Raw genomic sequence first — 24045 nt, 5'->3', positions numbered from 1 at the left:
CTAGTTAGTGAGTCCTGGGTCTAAAAAAAGTTGAAGATACCTGATGCAAAGCGTGTTCTCCTTCATGGAGAGCACGTGTTGTGGTGGGGGCCGCCAGGACACTCCAAAGTTGGGGGCGGGCTAACTGATCGTTGGCCACTGATGCGATTGGGGCTTCCCTTGTTGTTGGGAAGAAATTAATGTTGCCATTTATTGATTGACAGCCAGAAATGCTAAAACTCCTTGCACGAGGCCAGGGCTTCCTCTTTTCGCCCGTGCAGCGGATTGCCCGTCCCTCCCTCCCTAGAATAGGGTTGTTCGCTTTGACCTTGCTATGCCTGTCATGGGGTCGTCTGCTTTGGAGCGGGGGCCTGGTAGGAATTTTGTCCATCTGGCTGATTGGCTGGGGCCATTTGGTTTTTGCCTACTGCATAGCAAATCATCACAACTTGTAAGGTTGCGGTTAGGCATTGGTTTATGGTTTGGTTGGTTGAGGGGCATGGATAGGCTGTGCCTGCCCCTCTAATGCTGCTGCTGCAAGGGATTCCGTTAAAGGAATTGGGGGCTAACTATTGCTTGTCCACTCTGTCAAGGGGGCTCGGGCCATAGCAATGAGCTCCTGGTTGCATTTGGGGTGAGGGCAGGTTCCCTGCTCCGCGTAACCCCCAAGTGTATTCCCCCATTCTGACTTTCGCATCGTGCAGAATGTCAGTCTGTCCCCCATGGTGGGGGCAGATAGTCGCAACCAATGCCTAAGCAACCACTCACAAATTTGTATTTTAATAAAGTTGTGGCCAAAATTATGCCAAAAACCTTAAACAAAAATTCTGTGTGATGTGTGAGTTATTGGGGTGGACCTGGGGACCTCGACACGCAATGCTGCGTTTTCCCTACTATGGCCATTCACTGCACAAAAAACAAAAAAACCTCTGGGAAAGAGATGTTTATGCCAGAAGTGTGCCTGATTTTCTATACTCCCACAAAGGTATTAAAGGGCATTAAAACTAAGGAAACATTGCTTAAAAGAGATGTTGATTGTTTTCCTCCTTTTTGATTGAATTGCTCCTTTTTATTTCAGGGTGGTGGTTTACTAGGCGTGAGTATTGCATGTTACTTTTAATTGGACCATCATTGATTGTCACTGGGGGTCAACAGGGGAGGAGGTTACAGTGATGCCTAGGTTTACACCAGATGAAGTATCAAAAGGGCCACAAAGAATAACATATTGCATCATCTGGGGCTTCTGTTGTTGTCTCTCCAGCAACAGGCCGCCATTTGAAGAGCTTCAAGTCCAGGCAATGATACTTTCTAAATAGGGAAGAGATTCCATGTAGGCGAGACATATGCAGAACAGACAGTAAAGCCCTATTACTCTGCATAAAAACAAAAAAAAAAAGTATGTTATATTTGGTCACTTAGTTAAGAAGTGTCCCTCAGGTCCTAGATGCTTTTTATTGTAACTGAAGTGATCCACCGAGCCATACTAGGATTCCATTCAAGTAGATGATAATTATTTGCTGTGTGAGTAGTAGAAATCTAGCCTCTCCAGACAGTCTTTGATGTGTTCAACTATTCATAAGTTGTGATAGAGACCTTATTTAGGCCCTTCTTGTTGGAAATGTGAGTACTGAAAATCCTATGTAATGCCTTAATGATCCACAACATCCTTCACTGGGGGAGTTGGCCTTGCCTTTCCTGCTTATTTCTTTATCTTCTTTCTCTTCTTTAGGGCCTTACTGATGGACTTACTGGCGGAACTGTGAGTATTGGAAATCCTCTATGTCATGCCTTAATGATCCACAACATCCTTCACTGGGGGAGGGGCTTATGTTTCCTGCAAGATTTTGCCAATCAGATCATGGAAGTGTCCCTTAGTGGAAATACTGATTTCCTTCTTTCTAGTTCGTAGTAATGGTTTACTAAGTGTGAGTATTTTATATTACTTTTAATTAGAGAGAGAGAAATACCTTCAACCTCTGAAGGTATTTAACACACACAAACAGAGAGAGCGGGAGACATTAAATGTGATTTTGGCTTTAATAGAAGGAGTAGTTTGTCCTGCAGTAGCATCATAACAGGTGATGGGTGAGTAGTAATGGCTGCAAAATGCAAAGCAGTCCCAATGGTAGAAGTTGCAAAGTTGCTTTGAGAAATGCTGTTCTAATGAAACGTCAAGACTCCTTGGCTGCAAAGCTCTGTCATCAGGTCCAACGAAATTCAACAGCTCTAGGAGTTATTTGGTATACAAAAAAACAAAAACCTGTTAGGTATCTTATTTTTGATCACCTACTTAGTGAGTCCTGGGTCTTAAAAATGTTGAAGATACCTGATGTAGGTTGTGAATGGCAATGCTGCGTTTTCCCTACTATGGCCATTCACTGCACAAAAAACAAAAAAAACTTCTGGGAAAGAGATGTTTATGCCAGAAATGTGCCTGATTTTCTATACTCCCACAAAGGTATTCAAGGGCATTAAAACTAAGGAAACATTGCTTAAAAGAGATGTTGATTGTTTTTCTCCTTTTTGATTGATTTCCTCCTTTTTATTTCAGGGTGGTGGTTTACTAGGCGTAAGTATTGCATGTTACTTTTAATTGGACCATCATTGATTGTCACCGGGGGTCAACAGGGGAGGAGGTTACAGTGATGCCTAGGTTTACACTAGATGAAGTATCAAAAGGGCCACAAAGAATAACAGATTGCATCATCTGGGGCTTCTGTTGTTGTCACTCCAGCAACAGGCCGCCATTTGAAGAGCTTCAAGTCCAGGCAATGATGCTTTCTAAATAGGGAAGAGATTCCATGTAGGCGAGACATATGTAGAACAGACAGTAAAGCCCTATTACGGTACTTTGCATAAAAACAAACAAACAAACAATTATGTTTGTTATATTTGGTCACTTCGTTAAGAAGTGTCCCTCAGGTCCTAGATGCTTTTTATTGTAACTGAAGTGATCCACCGAGCCATACTAGGATTCCATTCAAGTAGATGATAATTATTTGCCGTGTGAGTAGTAGAAATCTAGCCTCTCCAGACAGACTTTGATGTGTTCAACTATTCATAAGTTGTGATAGAGACCTTATTTAGGCCCTTCTTGTTGGAAATGTGAGTACTGAAAATCCTATGTAATGCCTTAATGATCCACAACATCCTTCACTGGGGGAGTTGGCCTTGCCTTTCCTGCTTATTTCTTTATCTTCTTTCTCTTCTTTAGGGCCTTACTGATGGACTTACTGGCGGAACTGTGAGTATTGGAAATCCTCTATGTCATGCCTTAATGATCCACAACATCCTTCACTGGGGGAGGGGCTTGTGTTTCCTGCAAGATTTTGCCAATCAGATCATGGAAGTGTCCCTTAGTGGAAATACTGATTTCCTCCTTTCTAGTTCGTAGTAATGGTTTACTAAGTGTGAGTATTTTATATTACTTTTAATTAGAGAGAGAGAAATACCTTCAACCTCTGAAGGTATTTAACACACACAAACAGAGAGAGCGGGAGACATTAAATGTGATTTTGGCTTTTATAGAAGGAGTAGTTTGTCCTGCAGTAGCATCATAACAGGTGATGGGTGAGTAGTAATGGCTGCAAAATGCAAAGCAGTCCCAATGGTAGAAGTTGCAAAGTTGCTTTGAGAAATGCTGTTCTAATGAAACGTCAAGACTCCTTGGCTGCAAAGCTCTGTCATCAGGCCCAACAAAATTCAACAGCTCTAGGAGTTATTTGGTATACAAAAAAACCCAAAACCTGTTAGGTATCTTATTTTTGATCACCTACTTAGTGAGTCCTGGGTCTAAAAAAAGTTGAAGATATCTGATGTAGGTTGTGAATGGCAATGCTGTGTTTTCCCTACTATGGCCATTCACTGCACAAAAAAACAAAAAAACCTCTGGGAAAGAGATGTTTATGCCAGAAGTGTGCCTGATTTTCTATACTCCCACAAAGGTATTAAAGGGCATTAAAACTAAGGAAGCATTGCTTAAAAGAGATGTTGATTGTTTTCCTCCTTTTTGATTGAATTGCTCCTTTTTATTTCAGGGTGGTGGTTTACTAGGCGTAAGTATTGCATGTTACTTTTAATTGGACCATCATTGATTGCCACCGGGGGTCAACAGGGGAGGAGGTTACAGTGATGCCTAGGTTTACACTAGATGAAGTATCAAAAGGGCCACAAAGAATAACAGATTGCATCATCTGGGGCTTCTGTTGTTGTCACTCCAGCAACCGGCCGCCATTTTGAAGAGCTTCAAGTCCAGGCAATGATGCTTTCTAAATAGGGAAGAGATTCCATGTAGGCGAGACATATGTAGAACAGACAGTAAAGCCCTATTACGGTACTTGGCATAAAAACAAACAAACAAAAAATTATGTTTGTTATATTTGGTCACTTAGTTAAGAAGTGTCCCTCAGGTCCTAGATGCTTTTTAATGTAACTGAAGTGATCCACCGAGCCATACTAGGATTCCATTCAAGTAGATGATAATTATTTGCCGTGTGAGTAGTAGAAATCTAGCCTCTCCAGACAGACTTTGATGTGTTCAACTATTCATAAGTTGTGATAGAGACCTTATTTAGGCCCTTCTTGTTGGAAATGTGAGTACTGAAAATCCTATGTAATGCCTTAATGATCCACAACATCCTTCACTGGGGGAGTTGGCCTTGCCTTTCCTGCTTATTTCTTTGTCTTCTTTATCTTCTTTAGGGCCTTACTGATGGACTTACTGGCGGAACTGTGAGTATTGGAAATCCTCTATGTAATGCCTTAATGATCCACAACATCTTTCACTCAGGGAGAGGCTTGTGTTTCCTGCAAGATTTTGCAGATTAGTTCATTGAAGTGTCCCTCAATATTGGCTGATGAGATTTGTGCCACAATACTGCTGTGTGATTGAAATGGTTAAGGCATACTGACTGCATGACATGGCCCTTACAATTTGCAAAAACAAATACGTAAACCAAAGTATTATGTGAAGGTATATAATATCATACAAAATCAAAACAAAGACAAAAACCTGTTAGGTATCTTATTTTTGATCACCTAGTTAGTGAGCCCTGGGTCTAGAAAAGGTTGAAGATACCTGATGTAGGTTATGAATGCCAATGCTGCGTTTTCCCTGTTATGGCCATTCACTGCACAAACAACCCAAATATTTCTGGGAAAGAGATGTTTACGCCAGAAGTGTGCCTGATTTTCTATACTCCCACAAAGATATTAAAGGGCATTAAAACTAAAGAAACATTGCTTAAAAGAGATGTTGATTGTCTCTAAATTGCTTTCCTCCTTTCTGTTTCAGGATGGTGGTTTACTGAGCGTAAGTATTGCATATTATTTTTAAATGGAACATCATTATTTGTCACTGGGGGTCAACAGGGGAGGAGAGGTATAGCCATCCTCTGCATACCATGATTAGACTTCTTGTGGCTTATAAAGAGATGTAAACAAGCATGTAATCTGCTTGTTTGGTCACAGACGGAAGTTTGACATTGGCTTCAAAGTTTTGCATGCAGTTACAGTGATGCCTAGGTTTACACCAGATGAAATATCAACAGGGCCACAAAGAATAACAGATTGCATCATCTGAGGCTTCTGTAGTTGTCTTTCCAGCAACAGGCCACCATTTGAAGAGTTTCAAGTCCAGGCAATGATGCTGTCTAAATAGTGAAGAGATTCAATGTTGATGAGACTTAAGTCGAATAGAGAGTAAAGCCCTATTACTTTGCATAAAAATGAAAAACTATTATGTGTGTTATATTTGGTCGCCTAGTTAAGAAGTGTCTCTCAGTTCCTAGATGTGACTGAATAGATCCACAGAGCTATACCAGGGCTCCATTGAAGGCAATGGAGACATTTTTCTCTGTAATGCTGGAGAGCTTTGAATATGATTGTATTATGTCCAGATGAACTTCCACGTTCTCACTAAGATATTTTGATAAGACAGTAGTCTTTACACAAATTAACAGAGCATGGGAAACAAGCAAGACCAATTACAGCTTTTAATTCAGCTTGGCAAAAGTGACCTAGCAGGCAGTACTGGACCCTGGCAGGATAAGGCTCATGACTGGAATGTAGGAACTGAGTGGTATATACAGTTTAAAAGGAATAGACCAAACAGGAATGGAGAAGGAGTAGCATTATATGTAAAGGATGTGTACACTTCTGAAGAAATCCATGACCTGAAGCATGGAAAGCAGACTGAGAGGATATGGGTGAACTGTAGGAGAGAGAAACAACAGTGACCTTCCTGTGGGGGTCCACCTTTACCAGTGAGAAATAATCAAAATGTTTGCTATTTTTATCATTCTTGTTTTCAGAAAACATGATGGAATAATTGCTTTCTTTATCTTTTTTAGAACCTTCTTGGAGGTGTAAGTACTAGAAATCCTCTATGTAAATCCTTAATCCTTCGATGGGGCAGGGGGGCTTGTCTTTACTGCAAGATTTTGCAGCTCATTTCATTGATGTGTTCCCCAGCGATGTCTTATTATGTTGATGAGTTAAATAGTAAATTAATGCTGATTGAAAGAGAAAAGTGGCTAAACCTTTAAGCTTTAATTGTGCATAACTATTCATATGTTGTGCACAACCTGTTTTTACAAAACGATGTTTTCACAAAACACACTGGTTTCTATTTTAGGGCGTGCCTGGACTTTCTGTAATTGTATTGAATTACTTTTCTTGGACATTCATTAACTTTAGGGAGATCAGAAAGAGGTGTAGTGGCACAGTGGTCGCCGCCCCCCACACCTGCACCTCTTTCCCCGGCTTGGACTGTCCTCTTTTTTTTGCTCTTTAAGATATGGCAACCTAATTCTAAATACATTCCTTTAGTCTTAAATAGCACACTTCCTCATATACCTCATAGGTTACCATTTCTGTACATGATATCAAAGACAGACTTAAAGAAGCTTTTGTGACTTCCGATGATGTCCAATATATAAAAAGGTGACTGGGCTTACAAATGCTCTCAGGAGCTATGTTCCCCTTCATTCTGGAGAGCCATAGATATATTAGTGTTGGGAAGTTTGCCCAGTTTTGCTTCTTTATGTCCCAAATGATGTTTTCACATAAAGTTCTGCATACTCCTTTCTCTTTTCTATCTCATAGTAGTGGTTTACTAGTGTGAGTATAGAAGTTGCAAAGTTGCTTTGAGAAATGCCAGTCCAATGAAATGTCAAGACTCCTTGGCTGCAAAGCTCTGTCATCAGGTCCAACGAAATTCAACAGCTCTAGGAGTTATTTGGTAGGTCTATCAGGCTTCAAAGTTCTGCATGCTGTTACGGTGATGCCCAGGTTTACAGCAGATAAAGGACCTTTTATACAGCCTACTTTCTCCTTGCATACTCATAGCAGTACCATGGCAACAATCCTTGAAGACAGATAAAACACTCCCACCCCCCACAAACACACAAAGATAGATGAAATGTGCCTGTGGCTTTAAACATAAGATGTAGGTGGCCCTGGACTAGCATCCTAAGAGGGGAAAGATCAATGATGCCTTCTATTGAAGAAATTTGACATAAGCGAGACCTATTTAGAACAGGCAGCAAGTCCACATTTGTCTGTGTGAAATCATCAAAATGTTCACTATATTTATCTTGTTCCTATAATATGATTGACTAACATATTTCTTTATCATCTTTAGGGCGCTCTTGGTGGAAATGTGAGTATTGGAAATCCTCTATGACATGTAATGCCTTAATGATCCACAACATCCTTCACGGGGGGGTGGGGGGTGGGCTTGTGTTTCCTGCAAGATTTTGCAGATTAGTTCATTGAAGTGTCCCTCAATATTGGCTGATGAGATTTGTGCCACAATACTGCTGTGTGATTGAAGTGGTTAAGGCATACAGGCTGCATGACATGGCCCTTATAGTTTGCAAAAACAAATACGTAAACCAAAGTATTGTGTAGGTATATTACATTATACAAAATCAAAACAAAAACCTGTTAGGTATCTTATTTTTGATCACCTAGTTAGTGAGTCCTGGGTCTAGAAAAGGTTGAAGATACCTGATGAAGGTTATGAATGCCAATGCTGCGTTTTCCCTGTTATGGCCATTCACTGCACAAACATTTCTGTACATGATATCAAAGACAGACTTAAAGAAGCTTTTGTGACTTCCGATGATGTCCAATATATAAAAAGGTGACTGTGCTTACAAATGCTCTCAGGAGCTATGTTCCCCTTCATTCTGGAGAGCCATAGATATATTAGTGTTGGGAAGTTTGTCCAGTTTTGCTTCTTTATGTTCCAAATGATGTTTTCACATAACTTACTCCTTTTGTGTTTTAGAACTTGCCTGTCCCAACTGACGTAGTTGTAAGTTCTCTATATTTCTAACCTTTGGGCAATGATTATCCATGTGCTTTATAAGCTCATTAAGACCAGTGCTTTAAAAGCACTTGGATGTCTTTTAAATATATGGTGTAGATCTGATCCAGTACTGTATTTTCTATGTTATGGCTACAGACCCCCCAAGTGTAACTATTTTCCAGGAATGTCCCTGATTTAGAGAAGCCATACCGGTTTCTGATTTTATCCCGGAATGTCCCACTTTTCTTTAGGACATCCCTATTTTCATTGGATCATTGTTGGAGGGTGTGGAGACATCCGACCCCTGAGCCGTCTGAAGGCAGTCCTGTAGAGGGATTTTTTCTTTATGTTTCATGTTTTTAAAATATGTTGGAAGCTGCCCAGAATGGCTGGGCCACCCAGTACAATGTGTGGGGTATAAATAGTAAAATGATCATTATGGAATGAGACATCCTTATTGCCTGAAAGAACTATGGAAGCACTCCTATGCAGGCTCTGCCTGAACTAAGCTGGCCTGATTACAGTTCAATTAGGATACTGTGATTATCTACTGAGGAAACACCTTGCTTTGCAGAGTGATGGCCTACTGTTCCCATTTACATTAACCTCTGAGGAGCTGAGCCCTTATGCTGCATATTTAGAAACTGGTTTTATGTTTTCATTGTGCATTTTATTATATTTTGTATATTTTTATGATAACACTGTATGCCACACTAGGTACTTTTACTAAAAGAAGGGGGATGTGTTTTTGTGTGTGTGTTTATTTATTAATTATACTGATTATGTTATATTGATCATGTTAAAATGGATTCTTGCTTTCTATTTTAGAATGGCCTGCCATTGTCTGTGAGTATTAGACATTACTTACCTTTAGTCTTATTTAGCCTTAGCGATATTCAGAAAGTTTCTTTTTCCTTTTTAACGAGAATAAAAAAACACCACAGCTTGGCTCTTCCTTTTAGAAGTCAATAGACGACCCAACAGGCCAAATTTCTACCCCAGCAACCGAGGCGCAACCAAGGGGGTTGTTGTGGCTATCCAAACGGTCCTGCCACCTAACATGAGGCAGTTTAGGTGTTCTCACCGCAACACGTGCCCTCCATGATGGAGGACATAATTTGTGCACAACTATTCACAAATGCTATCAAGAGCTATGTTCCCCTTCATTCTGGAGAGCCATAGATATATTAGTGTTGGGAAGTTTGCCCAGTTTTGCTTCTTTTTGTCCCAAATGATGTTTTCACATAACTTACTCCTTTTGTGTTTTAGAAGTATGAAAATTTTAAAAGTATGAAGATTAGCGTTCCGGGCCCTAATCTTTGCAACTACGTTAAAAAAAGCAAATATATAATATTTTATATGTTAATTAGGGTTGTACAGTCAGAAAGTGTCCCATATATCCTAGAGATGTCCCACAGAAGTAGCTGTTGTGATTTAATTGCCTATGAAGACCCCCAAAATAATGACACAATTGACACAGAATTTAGTTTAAGGTTTTTTTGGCATTAATTTTGGCCACAACTATATTAATTACATCATGTGAGTGGTTGCTTAGGCATTGGTTCCAGACTACCTGAACCTGCACGGTGGCAGGAACAGGACTGACACTGGGCACCACCATATGTCAGTAAGGGAAAGCATCCTAGGGGAGGGAGAAGCTGGTTTCAATCTCACAGCTCACCCCAGATGCTCCCAGAGGTTCTGGGATGGCCCTAGCCCTTGACAGTGTTCGGACAAAAGCAAGGCGAGCCCCTGGATTCCTTTAACAAAATTCTCTAGCAGCAGTTATGGAGGGGCAGGCACAGCCAACCACTTCCCCTCCACAAAACATTGAACCAATGCCCAACCGCCAACCTTACAAAGTTGTGACAATTTGCTACACGGTAGGCAAAAACCAAATGGCAACAGCCAATCAGCAAAATGGCAAAATTCGTACTGGGCCCCTGCTTCAAAACTGATTGTCACCGGGGGTCAACAGGGGAGGAGAGGTATAGCCATCCTCTGCATACCATGATTAGACTTCTTGTGGCTTATAAAGAGAGTCTGAATTATATGTCACATGTAATCTGCTTGTTTGGTCACAGACGGAAGTTTGACATTGGCTTCAAAGTTTTGCATGCAGTTACAGTGATGCCTAGGTTTACACCAGATGAAATATCAACAGGGCCACAAAGAATAACAGATTGCATCATCTGAGGCTTCTGTAGTTGTCTTTCCAGCAACAGGCCACCATTTGAAGAGTTTCAAGTCCAGGCAATGATGCTGTCTAAATAGTGAAGAGATTCAATGTTGATGAGACTTAAGTCGAATAGAGAGTAAAGCCCTATTACTTTGCATAAAAATGAAAAACTATTATGTGTGTTATATTTGGTCGCCTAGTTAAGAAGTGTCTCTCAGTTCCTAGATGCGTTTTGCACGTGACTGAAGAGATCCACAGAGCTATACCAGGGCTCCATTGAAGGCAATATGCGTAGTACAAATCTAGCCACTCCAGACTGACTTTGATTTGTTCAACTATTCTTAAGTTGAATTAGAGACATTGTTCTCTGTAATGCTGGAGAGCTTTGAATATGATGGTATTATGTCCAGATGAACTTCCACGTTCTCACTAAGATATTTTGATAAGACAGTTGTCATTACACAAATGAACAGAGCATGGGAAACAAGCAAGACCAATTACAGCTTTTAATTCAGCTTGGCAAAAGTGACCTAGCAGGCAGTACTGGACCCTGGCAGGATAAGGCTCATGACTGGAATGTAGGAACTGAGTGGTATATACAGTTTAAAAGGAATAGACCAAACAGGAATGGAGAAGGAGTAGCATTATTGTAAAGGATGTGTACACTTCTGAAGAAAACCATGGAAATGCATGGAAAGCAGACTGAGAGAATATGGGTGAACTGTAGGAGAGAGAAACAACAGTGACCTTCCTGTGGGGGTCCACCTTTACCAGTGAGAGATAATCAAAATGTTTGCTATTTTTATCATTCTTGTTTTCAGAAAACATGATGGAATAATTGCTTTCTTTATCTTTTTTAGAACCTTCTTGGAGGTGTAAGTACTAGAAATCCTCTATGTAAAGCCTTAATCCTTCGTTGGGGCAGGGGGGCTTGTCTTTACTGCAAGATTTTGCAGCTCATTTCATTGAAGTGTTCCCCAGCGATGTCTTATTATATTGATGAGTTAAATAGTAAATTCATGCTGATTGAAAGAGAAAAGTGGCTAAACCTTTAAGCTTTAATTGTGCACAACTATTCATATGTTGTGCACAACCTGTTTTTACAAAACAATGTTTTCACTGTTTTCTATTTTAGGGCGTGCCTGGGCTTTCTGTAATTGTATTGAATTACTTTTCTTGGACATTCATTAACTTTAGGGAGATCAGAAAGAGGTGTAGTGGCGCAGTGGTCGCCACCCCCCACACCTGCACCTCTTTCCCTGGCTTGGACTGTCCTCTTTTTTTGGTCTTGAAGATATGGCAACCCTAATTCTAAATACATTCCTTTAGTCTTAAATAGCACACTTCCCCATATACCTCATAGGTTACCATTTCTGTACATGATATCAAAGACAAACTTAAAGAAGCTTTTGTGACTTCTGATGATGTCCAATATATAAAAAGGTGACTGAGCTTACAAATGCTCTCAGGAGCTATGTTCCCCTTCATTCTGGAGAGCCATAGATATATTAGTGTTGGGAAGTTTGCCCAGTTTTGCTTCTTTATGTCCCAAATGATGTTTTCACATAACTTACTGTTTTGTGTTTTAGAACCTCGCACCTGAAGTACTTATAAGTTCTTTAATTTACTAACCTTTGGGTAATGATTATCCAAGTGCTTTAGAAGCTCATTAAGACCAGTTCTTTAAAAGCACTTGGATGTCTTTTAAATATATGGTGTAGATCTGATCCAGTACTGTATTTTCTATGTTATGGCTACAGACCCCCCAAGTGTAACGATTTTCCAGGGGCGTCCCTGATTTAGAGAAGCCATACTGGTTTCTGATTTTATCCCGGAATGTCCCACTTTTTTAGGACATCCTTATTTCATTAGACCAATGTTGGAGGGTGTAGAGATATCCGACCCCTGAGCCGTCTGAAGGCAATCCTTTATGTTTCATGTTTCTAATACATGTTGTAAGCTGCCCAGAATGGCTGAGTAACCCAGTACGATGTGTGGGGTATAAATAGTAAAATTATCGTTATGGAATGAGACATCCTTATTTTCATTGAAGAAATGTTGGATGGTATGCGGCTATTGCCTGAAAGAACTATGGAAGCACTCCTATGCAGGGTTCTGCCTGAACTATGCGGGCCTGATTACAGTCCGATTAGGATACTGTGAATATCTACGGAGGAAACACCTTGCTTTGCAGAGTGATAGCCTACTGTTCCCATTTACATTAACCTCTGAGGAACTGAGCCCTTATGCTGCATATTTAGAAACTGGTTTTATGTTTTCATTGTGCATTTTATTATATTTTGTATATTTTTATGATAACACTGTATGCCACACTAGGTACGTTTACTAAAAGAAGGGGGATGTGTTTTGTGTGTGTGTGTATTTATTAATTATACTGATTATGTTATATTGATTATGTTAAAATGGATTCTTGCTTTCTATTTTAGAATGGCCTGCCAGTGTCTGTGAGTATTAGACATTACTTACCTTTAGTCTTATTTAGCCTTAGCGATATCCAAAAAGTTTCTTTTTCCTTTTTAACTAGAAGAGAAAAACACCACAGCTTGGCTCTTCCTTTTAGAAGTATGAAAATTTGGTTCAGGGCCCTAATCTTTACAACTAAGTTTAAAAATGCAAATATATACAGTAATATTTTATATTTTAATTAGGGTTGTACAGTCAGATAGTGTCTCTTATTTCCTAGAGGTGTCCCACAGAAGTAGCTGTTGTGATTTAATTGCCTGTGAAGACCCCCAAAACCACCCCGAAAATAATGTCACAATTGACACAGAATTTAGTTTAAGTTTTTTTGGCATTAATTTTGGCCACAACTTTATTGATCATGTGAGTTGTTGCTTAGGCATTGGTTCCAGACTACCTGAACCTGCACAGTGGCAGGAACAGGACTGACACTGGGCACCACCATGTCAGTAAGGGAAAGCATCCTAGTGGAGCGAGAAGCTGGCTTCAATCTCATAGCTCACCCCAGATGCTCCCAGTAGGATATCCAGTCAATGATGTCTTCTATTGTGGAAATTTGACATAAGCGAGACCTTTATAGAACAGGCAGCAAGTCCACATTTGCCAGTGTGAAATCATCAAAATGTTCACTATATTTATCATTTTCATAAAACATGGACTAACTTATTTCTTTATCTTCTTTAGGGCCTTACTGAGGGACTTACTGGTGGAACTGTGAGTATTGGAAATCCTCTATGTAATGCCTTAATGATCCACAACATCTTTCACTCAGGGAGAGGCTTGTGTTTCCTGCAAGATCTTGCAGCTTAGTTCATTGAAGTGTCCCTCAATATTGCCTGATGAGATTTGTGCCACAATACTGCTGTGTGATTGAAATGGTTAAGGCATACTGGCTGCATTACATGGCCCTTATAATTTGCAAAAACAAATATGTAGACCAAAGTATTGTTTGAAGGCATATTACATTATACAAAAAAAGGGGGGGAAAACCAACCTGTTAGGTATCTTATTTTTGATCACCTAGTTAGTGATTCCTGGGTCTAGAAAAGGTTGAAGATACCTGATGTAGGTTATGAATGCCAATGCAGCATTTTCCCTACTTTGGCCATTCACTACACAAAGTAACCAAATACTTCTGGGAAAGAGATGCTTATGCCAGAAGTGTGCCTGATTTTCTATACTCCCACAAAGATATTAAAGGGCATTAAAACTAAGGAAACGTTGCTTAAAAGAGATGTTGATTGTCTAAAAATTTATTTTCTCCTTTCTGTTCCAGGGTGGTGCTGGAGGAGAGGTGAGTATTGCATATTACTTTTAAATGGAGCATCATTAATTATCATTGTGGGTCAACAGGGGAGGAAAGGTATAGCAATCGTCTGCATACCGTGATCAGACTTCTTGTTGTATTCAAAGAGAGTCTGAATTATACGTCATATGTAATTTGCCTGTATGTTCATAAATGGAAGGTTGACATTGGCTTCAAAGTTTTGCATACAGTTATAATGATGCCTAGGTTTACACTAGATGAAGTATCAACAGGGCCACAAAGAATAACAGACTGCATCATCTGGGGCTTCTGCAGTGGTCTGTCCAGCAACAGGCCACCATCTGAAGAGTAGGAAGTCCAGGCAATGATGCTGTCTAATTTGTGAAGGCATTCAATGTAGGGATGACATATCTAGAACAGACAGGAATGCTCTATTACTGTACACACATACAAAAAAAAACTATTATGTGTGTTATATTTGGTTGCCTTGCTAAGAAGTGTCTCTCAGTTCCTAGATGTGTTTTGCACATGACTGAAGAGATCCACAGAGCCATACTAGGGCTCCATTGAGGGCAAGGGTATTTAATTGCAATGTACGTAGTACAAATCTAGCCGCTCCAGACTGACTTTGATGTGTTCAACTATTCTTAAGTTGTATCAGAGACATTGTTCTCTGTAATGCTGGAGAGTTTTGAATATGATTATATTATGTCCAGATGAACTTCCACGTTCTCACATCACAGAGATATTTTGATAAGACAGTTGTCTTTACACAAATGAACAGAGCATGGGAAACAAGCAAGACCAATTACAGCTTTTAATTCAGCTTGGCAAAAGTGACCTAGCAGGCAGTACTGGACCCTGGCAGGATAAGGCTCATGACTGGAATGTAGGAACTGAGTGGTATATACAGTTTAAAAGGAATAGACCAAACAGGAATGGAGAAGGAGTAGCATTATATGTAAATGATGTGTACACTTCTGAAGAAATCCATGACCTGAAGCATGGAAAGCAGACTGAGAGGATATGGGTGAAACTGTAGGAGAGAGAAACAACAGTGACCTTACTGTGAGGGTCCACATTTACCAGTGAGAAATAATCAAAATGTTCACTATATTTTTCATACTTGTTTTCAGAAAACATGATGGAATAATTGCTTTCTTTATCTTTTTTAGAACCTTTGGGCACCAGTGGTAAGTACTGGAAATCCTCTATGCAATGTAATAATCTTTCGCTGGGGAAGAGGAGCTTGTCTTTACTGCAAGATTTTGCAGCTCATTTCATTGATGAGCTGCAATGTCGCTAGCAATGTCTTATTATGTTGATGAGTTAAATAGTAAATTCATGCTGATTGAAAGAGAAAAGTGGCAAAACCTTTAAGATTTAATTGTGCACAACTATTCATATGTTGTGCACAACATGTTTTTACAAAACAATGTTTTCACTGTTTTCTATTTTAGGGCGTGCCTGGGCTTTCTGTAATTGTATTGAATTACTTTTCTTGGACATTCATTAACTTTAGGGAGATCAGAAAGAGGTGTAGTGGCGCAGTGGTCGCCACCCCCCACACCTGCACCTCTTTCCCCGGCTTGGACTGTCCTCTTTTTTTGCTCTTTAAGATATGGCAACCCTAATTCTAAATACATTCCTTCAGTCTTAAATAGCACACTTCCCCATATACCTCATAGGTTACCATTTCTGTACATGATATCAAAGACAGACTTAAAGAAGCTTTTGTGACTTCTGATGATGTCCAATATATAAAAAGGTGACTGAGCTTACAAATGCTCTCAGGAGCTATGTTCCCCTTCATTCTGGAGAGCCATAGATATATTAGTGTTGGGAAGTTTGTCCAGTTTTGCTTCTTTATGTCCCAAATGATGTTTTCACATAACTTACAGTTTTGTGTTTTAGAACCTCCCACCTGAAGTACTTATAAGTTCTTTATATTACTAACCTTTGGGTAATGATTATCCAAGTGCTTTAGAAGCTCATTAAGACCTGTGCTTTAAAAGCACTTGAATGTCTTTTAAATATATGGTGTAGATGTGATCCAATACTGTATTTTCTATGTTATGGCTACAGACCCCCCAAGTATAACAATTTTCAAGGGACGTCCCTGATTTAGAGAAGCCATACTGGTTTCTGATTTTATCCCGAAATGTCCCACTTTTCTTTAGGACATCCCTATTTTCTTTGGATCATTGGAGGGTGTGGAGACATCCGACCCCTGAGCTGTCTGAAGGCAATCCTGTAGAGGGATTTTTTCTTTATGTTTCATGTTTTTAATATATGTTGGAAGCCACCCAGAATGGCTGGGCAACCCAGTACGATATGTGGGGTATAAATAGTTAAATTATCATTATAGAATGAGACATCCTTATTTTCATTGAAGAAATGTTGGAGGGTATGCGGCTATTGCCTGAAAGAACTATGCAAGCAGTCCTATGCAGGGTTCTGCCTGAACTATGCTGGCCTGATTACAGTTCAATTAGAATACTGTGATTATCTATTGAGGAAACACCTTGCTTTGCACAGTGATTGCCTACTGTTCCCATTTACATTAACCTCTGAGGAGCTGAGCCCTTATGCTGCATATTTAGAAACTGGTTTTATGTTTTCATTGTGCATTTTATTATATTTTGTATATTTTTATGATAACACTGTATGCCACACTAGGTACTTTTACTAAAAGAAGGGGGATGTATGTTTTTGTGTGTGTTTATTTATTATACTGATTATGTTATACTGATTATGTTAAAATGGATTCTTGCTTTTTATTTTAGAATAGCCTGCCAGTGGTTGTGAGTATTAGACATTACTTACCTTTAGTCTTATTTAACCTTAGCGATATCCAAAAAGTTTCTTTTTCCTTTTTAACTAGAGTAGAAAAACACCACAGCTTGGCTCTTCCTTTTAGAAGTATGAAAATTTGGTTCAGGGCCCTAATCTTTGCAACTGCTTTTAGTAATCAAACATGTTATACCATATTTTTCCATGTATAAGACAAACCTTTTTGACCCAAAAATGAGGTTCAAAATTTAGGGTTGTCTTATACATGAGTAGTGCCAAGGGGGGACGGGCGAATGGTTTTTTGGTGTGAGCCCGAGATTGTAAGCGAAGATTGTAAACAATGCGAGGGGTTGTGTGCTGCATTCTGTTGGGTGAACAATTTTTGGCATCCCCCCCAAATAATCCTTCCCAAAAGCTCAATCTCCCCCTATTTTCTATATATTGAGGCCCCCAAAATAGGGGGCGTCTTATCGACGGAAAAATGTGGTATATTAATTGTGATCATGCAGTCGAGAAGTATCCTTTAGTTCATAGCAGGGTTCTGCCTGAACTATGCTGGCCTGATTACAGTCTGATTAGGATACTGTGATTATCTACTGAGGAAACACCTTGCTTTGCAGAGTGATGGCCTACTATTCCCATTTACATTAACCTCAGATGAACTGAGCCCTTATGCTGCATATTTAGAAAGTGGTTTTATGTTTTCATTGTGCATTTTATTATATTTTGTATATTTTTATGATAACACTGTATGCCACACTAGGTACTTTTACTAAAAGAAGGGGGATGTGTTTTTGTGTGTGTGTTTATTTATTAATTATACTGATTATGTTATATTGATCATGTTAAAATGGATTCTTGCTTTCTTTTTTAGAATGGCCTGCCAGTGTCTGTGAGTATTAGACATTACTTACCTTTAGTCTTATTTAGCCTTAGTGATATCCAAAAAGTTTCTTTTTCCTTTTTAACGAGAATAGAAAAACACCACTGCTTGGCTCTTCCTTTTAGAAGTATGAAAATTTGATTCAGGGCCCTAATCTTTGCAACTGCTTTTAGTAATCAAACATGTTATACCATATTTTTCCATGTATAAGACAAACTTTTTTGACCCAAAAATGAGGTTCAAAATTTAGGGTTGTCTTATACACGGGTAGTGCCAAGGGGGGTGGGCGAATGGTTTTTTGGTGTGAGCCCGAGATTGTAAGCGAAGATTGTAAACAATGCGAGGGGTTGTGTGCTGCATTCTGTTGGGTGAACAATTTTTGGCATGCCCCCCAAATAATCCTTCCCAAAAGCTCAATCTCCACCTATTTTCTAAATTTTAAGCCCCCCAAGATAGGCGGCGTCTTATAAACGAACAAATACGGTATATTAATTGTGATCATGAAGTCGAGAAGTATTCCTTAGTTCATAACAGTGTCCTACAGAAGTGGCTGTTGTGATTTAACTGTGCTCAACTATTCATATGTGCTCTCAGGAGCTTTGTTTCCCTTAAATCTGGAGATCTGTGGATATAGTAGTGTTGGGAAGCATGCCCAGATTTGCTTATTTTGTCTCAAATGATGTTTTCACAAAACACACTGTTTTCTATTTTAGGGCCTGCCTGGACTTTCTGTAAGTATTGTATTACTTTTCTTGGACATCCATTAAATTTAGGGAGATTTGAAAAGCTAACCCCCCCCCCAAAAAAACAGGGACCACTTCCTTGCTCTTAATCTTGGTGTTTCAGAGACAAATGATTGAAATGATATGCTATTTGATACATATTTTTGATAGATTGATAACTGTGTCTGTATTATGGATAACAATGAGACTTTTTCAGTATAATGTAAGCAGATACTGCTACCTCCAGGAACTGCAGTTGCCAAAGCAGAGTGCAGGCTAGGATTTGGTTCCTGATAGGCCATGGGGGCTTATGGCCCCACGGTCCAGCAGGAAAAGCTCTGAAGGTTGAGTTCCCTCCCCCAGTGAAGCCTCTGCCATCTAGGAATGCCACACCATTCGGCTTTACTCACTTGGCAAAAAGTAAATAAATAAGGGGTGGAGGTTTTTTTTGGGGGGGGGGGGACTTTGGCAACCCCACTTTGGGAGAGTGTTTGGAGGTGCAGGGAGAATGTGTTTTGATTATACACAATTTTAGCTTTATGAGTTGTCCCTAGAACATTACCCTCATGTATGTTGACAGTTGAATGTACAGTGTACCTTGGGTTACAGACGCTTCAGTTTACAGACGCTTCAGTTTACAGACTGCGCTAACCCAGAAATCGTACCTCGGGTTAAGAACTTTGCTTCAGGATGAGAACAGAAATTGTGCAGCAGCAGCGGGAGGCCCCATTAGCTAAAGTGATGCTTCAGGTTAAAAACAGTTTCAGGTTAAGAACGGACTTCCAGAACAAATTAAGTTCTTAACCAGAGGTACCACTGTGATATAGAGATTGAACAGAAACAGAAGCAAATATAATGTGTTTCTCCTGTAATATACTCAGTAACGGGATGTGAATAGAAATAAATAACAATTTGATCTTTTCTGTATTTTCTTTGAATATATTTGATGACAAAATATATGAAAAACAAAAAAGCAAAAAACTAAAAAAACCACTATTGTTTCCCTTTGTAAAACAACAACAGAGGAAGAAGAGATCTCCAGTAAGTATCCAGTATTTATTGTGACTTTTCAATTGAAATTTTTATTTATTTATTTTTTAACATTTAGTTGTGTTGTAGTTTCCTGATTGATTCTGGAAATCTGAAACTAACACAAAAAGCCCCTGAATTGGTAGAATTTATTCTGGGCTCAGCCATTATACTGTTATGTCCTTCTCTTTGGGATTTTTTTATACTGGAAAGCGTGTTCTCCAATAAATGAGAGCACGTGTTGCGGTGTGGGCCACCAGGCCAGGCCTCTTGTTGCCAGGCAGGTTAATAATTGTTGCCTGGCATCATGATTGGGTAACTGGGTTGCTGGGGCAAATTGTATGTTGCAAATTGGGTGGGAGGGACCATAGTCTTTAAATATTGGTGCACTCTGGTTTCTCTTTCTCTTTGCAGAGTGCATCGGATCACCCGCCCACCCACCCTCTTTCCGGTTGACCTTGCTTTGCCTGTCATGGGGTCATCTGCCTTGGAGCAGGGGCCTAGTAGGAATTTTGCCATTTGGTGATTGGCTGTGCCATTTGGTTTTTGCCTACTACTCAGCAATTCGTCACAACTTGTAAGGTTGCGGTTAGGCATTGGTTATAATATGCTGGTGGTGGAGGGGTTCAGGCGGTGCCTGCCCCTCCTATTGCGCTGAAGGCAATTTCGTTAAAGGAATCCTGGGGCTTGCCATGATTTCGTCCAATCCCTGTTATGGGACCAGGGCCGCCCAATCCCTGTTATGGGAATCCTTGTTATAGGACCGGGCAGGCAAGCTTTCGGGGAGCTGCTGGGGTGAGCGGCGTGGGTCCGACGCTTAGCTCAAATGACCCCCAGTTTGACTTTCTCTTCTACTGGCTACCGATCGGACCTCGGGATGTCAGTTCTGTCCCAGGCGGGGGGACAGATAGTCATAACCAATGTCTAAACAACCACTCACTGATTTTGTATTTTAATAAAGTTGTGGCCAAAATAGTGCCCAAAAACCAAAACCAAAATTACGTGTTATGTGTGAAGTTATTTGAGGGGTGGCCTGGGGACCTACACACGCAAATGAAAATCAATATTTTGAATGGAGGCTAGAAAAAAATTCTAGTTATTTCCTGAATGAGACTTTTCAAACGTTATGTCCCGCTGCTATCCTTTTGTCCCTGTGAGTTGGTTTGTCTGGTATCCTCTCCTTTGGGAAAATGAGGATCTGAGAGAAACCAGAAGGGACATATTTGGCCATCCCCTGTCTGATGGCAACTGTGAACCACATCTAATTGAAGCACTTGGGATCCATCCTAAAATAGGTGCCTCAGGATGGCTTTGAAGTAATGTAAGAAGAGTAGTCATTGAAACCAAGAAAGCATACGAAGCAACACCCATGCAAACTGCCAGCAATGACAGACATGGGAGAAATATCACTTATCTAGTAGTGAAATGTACACTTAAATTTTGTTGTGTTTAGCTGATGCCCAAGAGATGGAACTCTTCCATGACTGAGTTCCATAACCTGAGCACAGCCACCAAGAAGACCCTATCACCCATGCTCACCAAGCACACCACAGTTGGTGATGGATATTCACGTGTCTTCCTGTGTGCTCCACCCCAAATAAGACCACTCAGTACAGGGCCTGAACTCTTTCTCTCTGTATTTGCTTGGGGGAGCTGATCTTCTTAGCATCCACTTTTCCTTCTGTTCAGAACATTGTTTTAGTGGAAGTGAAAATCCAAAAGGTTTCTTAGGAAACATATGGGAGCAGGATCTGGCTGGCAAATAGTATACCCAAATGAACACCCCAATGATTTTTCTAAAAAGGGTTTTCAGATTTTCCGCATTATGCCCCACCTCCACTATTTCCTTCTCTTTGCAATTTGGTTGGACTCCTCTCCTTTGTTATGGAATTGCTCTGTAAAGAAAAACGACTAATATGGAGGCAGCTGTGATGCATATGAGACTGAATCAGTTCAGATCGCTTCTGCTTTCTCTTCTGATGTTTCCTTGAATAGGGGAATCCTTGCCTTAGGACCTAAATATGTGTTACATGACATTTCCACATGTCAAGCAGTTAAGAGAACATGGCAGACTAACAAGTTGAATTTCCTATTCAATTTAGGTTCTGGGTGGAGCAACTAGCGTGAGTATTGATAAATCTTCATACCCTAAGATTTGTAGTGGGAGGGAGAAGGTCTTCTGTTGCTCATAGGATGATCCCACTGGGGGGGAAATTCACTACGCTATAATGTTTTCCATTTGTGAAAGGCAGTCATTATTACTCAATAAAGTTTGAATTCCAAACCAAGGAATTATAGAACTTAGCCTCATCAATAACTTATATTATCCTACTGGCTGGCAACCAGTATAGCAGAATGTCCAAGCAATTCCATGAAAATATTTTCAAATTTTACATAAGTTACTTTTTGTTGTTGTTGTTTTACACACTTTCCACTATTACTTTGTCTTTGCACGTTAGACTGTCTGCTCTTCTTTATCTGCTCTTCTAACCCTTGTTTGCCTGTAAATTCTTTAGTTTGCCTGTAAATTCTCATTTTCCCAATACGAAGTGGGAGAATCCCTGCCTGAAGATAAAACATTCATCTCTTCTGGGGATCTGAAACTAAATCAAAGAGCCCAGGCGTGGGTAGAATTTATTCTGGGCTCCTTCATTATACTGTTCTTTGGGGAGGTGTTTTTTTGGGGGGGGGCCGGGGGCTCCTGTCCTCTTTGGGAAATTTTTATACTGCAACTGAAAACACAATTAAAAAAATTAAAATTAAACAATTAAAAATATATATATCTTTGATGTAGGCTGGAAAACATCTAGTTACTTCCTAAAAGAGACCTTTTTGATGTTATGTCACTCTGCTATATTTTTGTCCCTGTGAGTTGGTCTGTCTGGTATCCTCGCCTTTGCCTGCTGTCCTAAGCCTTTTGGAAAATGATGTTAGACATTTCATTGAATCTGTTAGCCCTAAATATTGGGGAGGGGAACTTCAGGAAATGATGAAGAAAGCCAAGGGGAAGAAAAAATCCAGTCTGATGTAGAGATGAGGGAGAAATTAGATTCAGCTATCATTTTAAAACCCACTTACCTACTTCTCACTTTCTGAAACAAAATGCTGTACCAACTGGAACATATCAGCCCTCCTGAATTCAACATTCACTGAATGTTGTAGTGCTGCTCTCCAGGCAAGCAATGTGTACAAGAATGCATGGGGTAGGGTAAGAATATGCGTTAAAATGCATTTATTAGTTAAAGTAACATACAAAAAGTGCATTACATTACAGATTATTTGCAAGAATTTGAAATCCAGAAGGTTTCTTAGGAAACATATGGGAGCAGGATCTGGCTGGCAAATAGTATAACCAAATGATTTTTCTGAAAAGGGTTTTCAGATTTTCCGCATTATGCCCCACCTCCACTATTTCCTTCTCTTTGCAATTTGGTCGGCCTCCTCTCCTTTGTTATGGAATTGCTTTGTAAAGAAAAATGACTAATATGGAGGCAGCTGTGATGCACATGAGACTGAATCAGTTCAGATCGCTTCTGCTTTCTCTTCTGATGTTTAGAAAGTGCCAGATATCACTTGATGAAAAGGGGAATCCTTGCCTTAGAACCTAAATATGTGTTACATGACATTTCCACATGTTAAGCAGTTAAGAGAACATGACAGACTAACAAGTTGAATTTCCTTTTCAATTTAGGTTTTGGGTGGAGCAACTAGCGTGAGTATTGAGAAATCTTCATACCCTAAGATTTGTAGTGGGAGGGAGAAGGTCTTCTGTTGCTCATAGGATGATCCCACTGGGGGGGAAATTCACTACGCCTTAATGTTTTCCATTTGTGAAAGGCAGTCATTATTACTCAAGGAAGTTTGAATTCCAAACCAAGGAATTATAAAACTTAGCCTCATCAATAACTTATATTATCTTATATTATCCTACTGGCTGGCAACCAGTATAGCAGAATGTCCAAGCAATTCCATGAAAATATTTTCAAATTTTACATAAGTTACTTTTTATTGTTGTTGTTTTACACATTTTCCACTATTACTTTGTCTTTGCTCGTTGGACGGTCTGCTCTTCTTTATCTGCTCTTCCAACCCTAGTTTGCCTGTAAATTCTTTAGTTTGCCTGTAAATTCTCATTCCCCCCCATGAAGTGGGAGGATCCCTGCCTGAAGATAAAACTGTGTTACGTGGTGGCTGGGGCTCCCATCATGCAGTTTGCTAATCAGTTCAATTTGTTGTTCAATTTAGAATCTTGGTTTGTCTGATGTAGTGGACATGAGTATTATGGCACTTTTGTGTACTTATTGTATGATCTGGAGTGGGAAACTGAGAGCTGACTGTCCAGTAATATTTTGTCTTTGCACGTTGGACAGTCAGCTCTCCTTCATCTGCTTTTCTAAC

The 24045-nt window shown here is 39.8% G+C and overlaps 2 long non-coding RNA genes across 2 annotated transcripts; both read left to right on the top strand.

Annotated features, from left to right (window-relative positions):
* The first annotated feature begins 858 nt into the window (after positions 1 to 858).
* LOC309375395 lies at positions 859 to 5393 on the top strand. Its single transcript, XR_014170902.1, has 6 exons — positions 859 to 1075; positions 1709 to 1738; positions 2531 to 2548; positions 3194 to 3223; positions 4017 to 4034; positions 4681 to 5393. It is a non-coding gene; the product is annotated as an uncharacterized lncRNA (long non-coding RNA).
* A 2233-nt stretch (positions 5394 to 7626) lies between these two features.
* LOC309375353 lies at positions 7627 to 23920 on the top strand. Its single transcript, XR_014170843.1, has 4 exons — positions 7627 to 7639; positions 19642 to 19659; positions 21750 to 21770; positions 23893 to 23920. It is a non-coding gene; the product is annotated as an uncharacterized lncRNA (long non-coding RNA).
* Positions 23921 to 24045: the final 125 nt, after the last annotated feature.

Source organism: Podarcis melisellensis (genome assembly GCF_964234715.1).
Source record: "Podarcis melisellensis genome assembly, chromosome: 8".
In the NCBI taxonomy this organism is placed as follows: Eukaryota; Metazoa; Chordata; class Lepidosauria; order Squamata; family Lacertidae; genus Podarcis; species Podarcis melisellensis.
This window is presented reverse-complemented; position numbering and strand designations above follow the sequence as displayed.